We start from the raw sequence: 8,028 nt of genomic DNA on the forward strand, positions 1-8,028 counted from the left end.
TCAGGTTTACACCCTTCTTCTGCTTCCTAGAAACTGGCATTTGTTAACCTTCGTCACAGCGGTGCTTGTTTAAAATGAAGATTCTCAGGGGTCCCACCTGAAATTTACTGAATTCGAATCTCTGTGCTAGGGACCTGGGAACCTACATTTTAATAAATTTCCCAAGTGGATTCTTATCCGTACTAAACTACTGGTTACTTGAACTCTCACAGGATAGGTTAGCTATCGTGGGAGGTATGCTCTTTCCATGACAAAACTAACACACTAAAATAAATGATAAAGATAAGACTTTGGGTATAGATGAATATTATGCAAAAATATATATACCTAAAAAAAGTTTTAAGGGGAAGGGAATCAGCATTTATTAATTGCCTACTACAGTATAGATCCTGAGCAAATTATATATTACTCAATCTTCAAAATAATCCTATTTGAGTTATGAATGGAAAAAGTTAGGCTTAGAGAGTAACTTTTCTGAAGTCACAACCCTGGAAAATGGCCCAGCTAGGTTGTGAAACTAGATTTATCTGACCCCAGCCCTCTCATTCCATTGTACTAAGCTCATATGCCCATGAAAACACACACACACACACACTCTCTCTCTCTCTCTCACACACACACACACACACACACTCTCTCTCTCTCTCCCTCTCTCTCGTCATACAACAGCCATATGGTAAAAGGCAAAATACAAATTTAATTACTGTTAGAAACCTTTGCGTCAACAGAAATGTAGTTTTTAAAAAGCTTTCTATCAACGGATCGTCTTTGGTCGATCTGTTGACAACAGAATAAAGTGGATGACTACCATTAAAACCACATTTAACAGCCTGAATTTTAGTAATCAGAAGTGTGTTTTGGGGCTTGCAAGGATCAAATTTAACAGTGACTCTTCATTTGCGCAAGCTACAAATTTTTTGCAAATGAAAACACTTGATATTCATTCTGCAAGGAAAACACCAACAAAGGAAAGGAGAACACCAACAAATGTGTGATCTAGAGCTTGTCAAACCAATGGCCCTCCTGGGCCTCCAACCCTCCTCCTGCGGCTAACACTCCAGGCTCCCTCCTCTGGGAAACATTCTGCTTCTGGCTTCTGGAGCCCTGTTCTCTTGTTCTTCCTCTCTTTTTTTTTTTGCGGTACGCGGGCCCCTCACCGTTGTGGCCTCTCCCGTTGCGGAGCACAGGCTCCGGACGCGCAGGCTCAGCGGCCATGGCTCACGGGCCCAGCCGCTCCGCGGCATGTGGGATCCTCCCGGACCGGGGCACAAACCCGTGTCCCCTGCGTCGGCAGGCGGACTCTCAACCACTGCGCCACCAGGGAAGCCTCTCTTCCTCACTCTCTTGCCGGACTTTTCTCTAGGTCCTCCCTGGGTCCTTCTCTTCTCATAAGGCTCCACCCTCAAGCTTTGCTTCCCTACAGTCTCCCACCGGAAAAATCTCTTCTCTCACCTCTCAACTTTTTCTCACAACCCAGTGTCTCCCAAACTAGCCCTGGCCTTCCTCCGGGGGTACAAAGTCGCTGATCTTCTGGGGTACATCATACTTCAACACTTCAAACTCAACCCCTCTAAAATGCAGCCCCTCACCTCCTTCCAAGTATCTTCATGAGTGCCGCTGCTTTGGAAATCTCAGTGTCAACTTTAGCTATTTCTTCTCTACTCAGATTTCCAAGTGAGTAGATTGGAAATCAGATGTCAGACTGTGTCAATGTTTCCCTTCGTGTCTGTTCCTTTCCTGTTTCACTGCTATCACCCATTTCCGGTCTTCCCTGAGTTCCCCACAACCCTGCCTTTTCCTTGGTGGACTGTGGTACTTGTCTTAACTGGTCTCCCTGTCTCTGGTTTCTGCCCTGCCTTTCCTTCCGATCTCATAGTAGGTACTCGATAAATATTCGCTGTAACATTTATAGAACTCCTAGAAGTTTGCAAAGCACATTCATACTCAACATCTCCTTTTGGAGTTTCAAACGTTTTCCATTTGCAGCTTAAGTTTATTACAAGTAGCATTCAAGGCTTACAACCTGATTTCTGTTACTTAATGCAATCACTGGAGCTACCTCTAACTTTGTACCTTGTAAATTAAAGTAGCTCTTAAATTGCTTTACTTCTGAACATTCAGTGTCTTGTGCGGCCTACAAGCTAAAAGAGGAGAGCATTTCAAGTCAAAGAAAGCCCCCTCGCCAAACTGCTTTTTCCTCTGCCGACAGGTTAAGTGGACAAAGAAAAGGCCTCTATGTAAAGGTGACAGTAACAGCAGAATCAAAAAATTAAAAGAAATTCCTTTCTGAAGATTTTAAGATTTTCAAAAAGATTTTCCTACTTATCCAGTTGGAATCCTATTTATGGGTTAATCTCCAACATCCTTGCAGCCAATATTCTAGCACGTTAACCGAAAAATTCTAATAGTTGAACGATAATTCCTTGCTAAGAGAATGCGCATGACCGTTATCATGACTGTAAAAGCATAGTCATATGTTTGGTCTTGAATACCCAAGTAAGTGCCTTGTAGGAGCTCAATAAACATTTGTTGCATGAACAAATAAAGAAATGAATTCAGAGAAGCCCTTACTATTGTTTATAGATTGAAAGCGTATGTATTCACAAATGGATGGAAATGTATGTTAAATTTGAATAAAATGAAAAGTTGCATTGAAGGGCCAGAAGTATGATGTATCAACTACTCTGGTCTCTTCCGGATCTGCTCCAACTGACTGCTGGGGAAGCAGGTGAAGGGGAGAGGAGCTAATGTCAGGCATTGCCCACCTGACTCCACCTCTCTGGAGTTAAGGTTATAAGCTCCTAGAGGGCAAGCACTTTCCCTTGAACTTCATGGTGCTAGCATTGTGCTTTACATACTGAATGTGCATCCTAAGTGTGGTCTGAGATGCAAAGCCCTCTATGACCTGCCTGCATTTTCACATTTCAATCCTTCACATCTCTTCTTCCTCACTTCACAGGGTTATTGTGAGGAGTGAGTAAAAACACAGCACTTAAAGCCCTTAACACACTGCCTTGCACTCACACACAAAAGTGCTTGATAAATGGTAGTTGTTATTATCACTATCTGGGGCCCTGTCTATGCCTCAAAGGTGAAGTTTAGTGTTCTGGGCTGTCAATACTCATCTGTGCAAATAGTGTGTGTCCTGGGGACGGACTCTTCACGCTTGTATCCTCAGCGCCTAGCACGGTGGTCACCCTGCAGCAGGCCCAGAAGCTGCCTGTACGACTGAGCAATCGAGATGCGAGCCCCAGGCCTGTCCCCACCCAGCCCACTGGGTCTCTCTGAAAAGTCATTTAACCTCTCTGGGCCTCAGTGACGTCTGTGGGTCCTTCAGGCCTGAAGAAGAGACCTACAGAAGCTCCCATGACAGTCACTGACAGAACTGGAATGAGAAGCCCTTAGTTCCCCCTTCATGTCTCCTTAACAACAGCTCGCCTAAATGTCATTGTCACTTTGTAATCCCCAAACCTGGTGGATCGCTGGCAACAAATCATAAGCTCCTTGGGAGTGGTTCAGTCCCTCAGAAAAAACATTTCCTATTTCACGTAGAGTACGGAGAGATGTAAATTCAGTTACCTCAGTTAGAACAGAGCAGGCTTAACAGAGTTAGTTTCTCGTGCTTTGGAAGAAATCACTTGGAAATCCTTGGTTCTGAGTCTTCCATCTCCACTGCATCGAGATCTAAAAAGAAGAAAAAGAGCAGTGTCCCATAACTGGGTGCCAGGACTGAATATATCAGCAACAAAAGTGATTGCAATTAGCCTGTGTACCGAACACCTACTGTTAAGTAAAGCACTGGGCAAAGTGATTGACACATGCGACTTCATATAGTCCTCACAGGAGACATTCCCCCATTTTTACAACTACATAAAGAGGCTCTGAAAGGTCACAGAATCTATTCAAGGTCACAGAGCTAGTTTATGTTAGACCTGGGACTTAAATGCAGGTTCAACTGATTCCAAACCCTGGGTTATTAACCTGTTAGTCAGGGTTTAGAAACTTTTTGACAGTGACCCACCGTTTTTAAAAATCATGTTATATAAAATGAAGCCCCAAAGCCTAAAAAACAACGCTTACTCTTATTATGTGCAATGCACTCTGATATTTTCTAGTCTATTCTATTATTTTTTATATTGCATTATATATTTTATATCTTCAAAAAAATCCGGTAGTAAACCACTAAACTGATTTCACAATCTTCTAATGGGTCTCTACTCTTGTTGGAAAAACACTGAACTCAGAGATAGTACCTCACCAGAAGTTTCTCTGAAACCGCGGACTTAATCCTCCCGTGCTTTTTAACCATGAGAACCTGACCGAGCAGCTGAGCTTCATAATTAGGAGCAAACTCTTTAACCTTTAAAATATGTATAAAGCACCGTAATACGTATCATCCATAATGGATCCTTAGAAGAGATATTCAATTTGGGCCAAAGTCCAGAATGGAATTAGTCACTTACCTATAGCAGAGGAGTTATAAAGTGGCACCGCGGACAGACTAAAATCTCAGGTGATTTACAATATACCCTGCAAAGAAGTGGCTAACAGCGGGCGGTCGTGTTGTACCAATAGAAGAGACCTAACTACTGCCGAAGTAGAAGGCTGAGATTGCAAGCCCCTGGGGTTAGGGCCCTGCCTTTGCACGTCCCCTTCAATTCCAGGGGCTCTGGTGTTCGACCAAGGAAATGCTCAGGTTCCCGATGGGTGAGGACCGGGGTCCGAGTCGCAGTCCCGGAGAGGGGAGATGCGGCTGTTAGCGCACTTCCCGAGCCTGCTGGACTGGCGCCCGTCACGTCCCCAGCCCTTGGGTGCGCATTTGTCCCCGGCCCCCCGCCTTCCAGCACAGCCGCGCAGATGGGCCACTCGCTGCGGCGTAACGTGCCCGACCCTGCGGCTAGGCCCCCTCCCCCAGGGCGCGGGCCCGGGCGTCCCGGCACCTGCGGGCGCCGGGTCGCTGTAGCAGCTCGGCTCTCCGACGTCCGCGGAGCTCCCAGCCCTGCGCCAGCTTTCCCCTGCAGGGTTTCGAGGCTCCCTCCTGGGAGAAGAGGGGTCGGGCCGGCCGCGTCTCGCCCACCCGTCCCGCATACGGCCCCTGCGGTGGCACTTACAGGGCTCGGCCGCTGCCCCGCGAGCGCGTTCCCCGGGGGTCCATGGCGCTTCCGGACCCGCGAGTCAGGCCGCGGCGTCTCGCAGCACCGCCCAGAAAATGGACGCCGGCGGCTCGGCTCGGCCGGCCCGGCCCGCCCCCGGCGTGGGGATGGGGACGCAGCCTGGCCGGGAAGAGGGCTCCCCGGCCTTAGCCGCGGGCCGGATGTCGGAGCATCAACGCGCCCAGGACCCGGCCTCGGGACGCCCTACGACCCCGCGAGGCCTCAGGCCCAACCTGGGTGCGACTGGGGGCGGGGTGGGGGGAACCCACGACGGCTCCAGACGCCAGGAAGGGAGCAGCGGCCTCCGCCTCCCTCTCATGGGGGAGAACACAATTCAGAACCTGCCGCGAGGGCAGCCGAGTTAGGGGGTTTACGGCCACAGAGCCTAGTCACTATCAGGACCAGGCCTGGGTCCGCAGAGGGGTCCCTGGGTTCTGCACCCAGATCCCAGAGAACATCCAACCCTTGTACATTTAAGAGGCAGGCTTCAGAGAAGTCAACTGCAGTTTTCATTTAAATTCTCGGGAATCGAGTGTCACCTGCGCTTTCCCACGGCTGACAGGAGAGGCCTAGATTGATTTTCCTAACGTGCTATAAAAGCTAGTTCACGCAAAAGACCCGGGCCTCTTCCTGAAATAAAGCGCACTGACTGCCTGCTAGGATCTCTCGTCCAAGATTCAGGGACTGCTCATTGAGAAAGTATTTACTGAGGCCTGCCACAAACTCGCCCTGCAGAGGAGCTAGCAGCCTAGTGCTCTAATGTACAGGTTTTGTTTGCTTGTTTTCTACAAAACCATCCATGTTCCCTGCGTTTTGGTAGTAGGAGTCTTATTTTAAAATTTTCTTTTGAAAAGATTAATTCCCAGGTTACAATTTATAAAGGATAAGAAGTAGGTTCTTTGCACGCCTTACATCCTGTTTTTAGCTTGGAATACAGCGTACACAATTCTGCATCCTAGTTCCTGATCACGTTTTAAGATTGTGATCATTCTGATGAATAAAGGAGATTCCAATATTGCATACAAAGCGGTTAAAACATTTTAATAATCACAGAGAAATATACTGACCTAAAGTCAAATTAAAGCATCATGTAATTTAAAGACAGGGTTTTGAAGGTTGATAGATTGGGCAACCTGCACACACACGTACACTAGCAGGTCGCAACCTCCTCAAAGCCAGTGCCCTTTATTCTTTCTCCGTGGGCCACGTTCAGAAAGAGCTATTCCACTAAACTGCATTTATTAACTGATGATTCATCTTCGTACTTAAAAAAAACCAACAATCCTGCCATGTTTTTGTATACGTAATTGCCAATCAGAGCTACAAAACCTGAGCGAACACGTTGTTAATCATGGATTCCAAACTAAGGAAATCTGTGGTCTGATTGCAAGTTTATGTGTTTCCACTGAGGCTTTCAGGAAAACTAAGGCATGGGGATTAGGAACTTCTAGTTGGGAAGTGCCAGTATGAGGTGCTGTTCTCTGTGCTGCCCAGCGACTGGAAGGTGGGAGGTGGTAGAGTGAGGCAATTTGGCCTTTGGATTCTGCCTGCCTGGGTTTAAAGCCCAGCTTTGTCAATTACAAAGCTACTCACTGTGTGACTTTAGGCAAGTTATTTAACCTCCCTGAGCCTTGGCTTGCTCATCTGTAAGATGGGGCTGATTTTCATATTACGCTTACCTCGTAGGGCTTTTTGACAGTTAAATGGGATAACACGCGTGAAGCATCTGCATACGGTTGTCGGTGCTTGAGGTCAAGTATTCAGAGTTCTAAGTTCCTACCATCCAAGCAGTAAGAATCGTAGTTCCCATATGTAAAGCAACTTTTATACCATGGAAATTTTCCATGGGTAGGCTGCCAGGGTCACATGGGGAGTGACATAAAGGGATTTTAAATATAGGTCTGACTTCACTTTCTGTGCTGCTAACATGTTTCAGGTGGTACCTTGATCAGATGCTGTCAACAGCTTGCTAAGGGTGAAATCGGCTCTGGCTTTCCTAAGAGGCTTAGCAAGTGAATGGCTCCTTACATCCACTTTGGAATTCATAAACAGTGGCATTTCTTTCTCACTAGGGCCAAATGTTTCTCCAAAAGCGAATCGATTTCCCCTAAATTGTTATTATAATAACTAAAATATCACGGCAACAGTTTTAAACACCACAGCCTAAAACTTACATAATCAGACTGTCCTTCAAAAATTTCCACCCTTCCTCATAACCGGTCACAGATTCTCTCTCTTAATCATTCTTCTTAGTATGGGGAATTATCTGGAAATTTCCAAGAACGTCCCAACTTGTCATAATTTTATTCTTTTCTGTAAAAATTTATTCCTTTCAAAACAACTAAATGTGATATATTTTTATGTCCTTATAATATTTTTCATTTCAATGCATTTGCAAATAAGAAAAAAAATATCCTAAGACTTTTAAGATTCTCTCCCCTCTTAAATTTCTACTATTCTTCAACATCTCCACAGCATGGCCCCTGATCCTTTTCTAGCGGCCTTTTCCAGGAAGCTGTCCTTGATTCGTACCTCATTTCATTTAATCCCCACATGATTTCTGTTATGTTACAACTGCCTGTTTCAGCTTTCTGATTTAAGACTCTTGGCCAATTTATTTACTGCCCCCCATCTTTCTCTTTTTTAAGGTTTCAATGTTATCATCATATAGGAAAAAATCTAAAGTGTGTCCCTTTGAAACCACTTGCTTCCTTTGTTTCCCACCATGAGTTAGGAATCTGTAACTCATTCTGCCTCCCATTCTTCACACACTATTAATTTAATTTATTGTTTTACTTCTCTCTTCCCCTCATCCTGGGTACTCACCAAGTTCTGTCGCTTGGCTCCCTCTTATAGGGCTGCTTCTCTCTTTCCC

This window comes from Lipotes vexillifer, unplaced genomic scaffold (assembly GCF_000442215.2).
Source record: "Lipotes vexillifer unplaced genomic scaffold, Lipotes_vexillifer_v1.1 scaffold40, whole genome shotgun sequence".
NCBI lineage: Eukaryota > Metazoa > Chordata > Mammalia > Artiodactyla > Lipotidae > Lipotes > Lipotes vexillifer.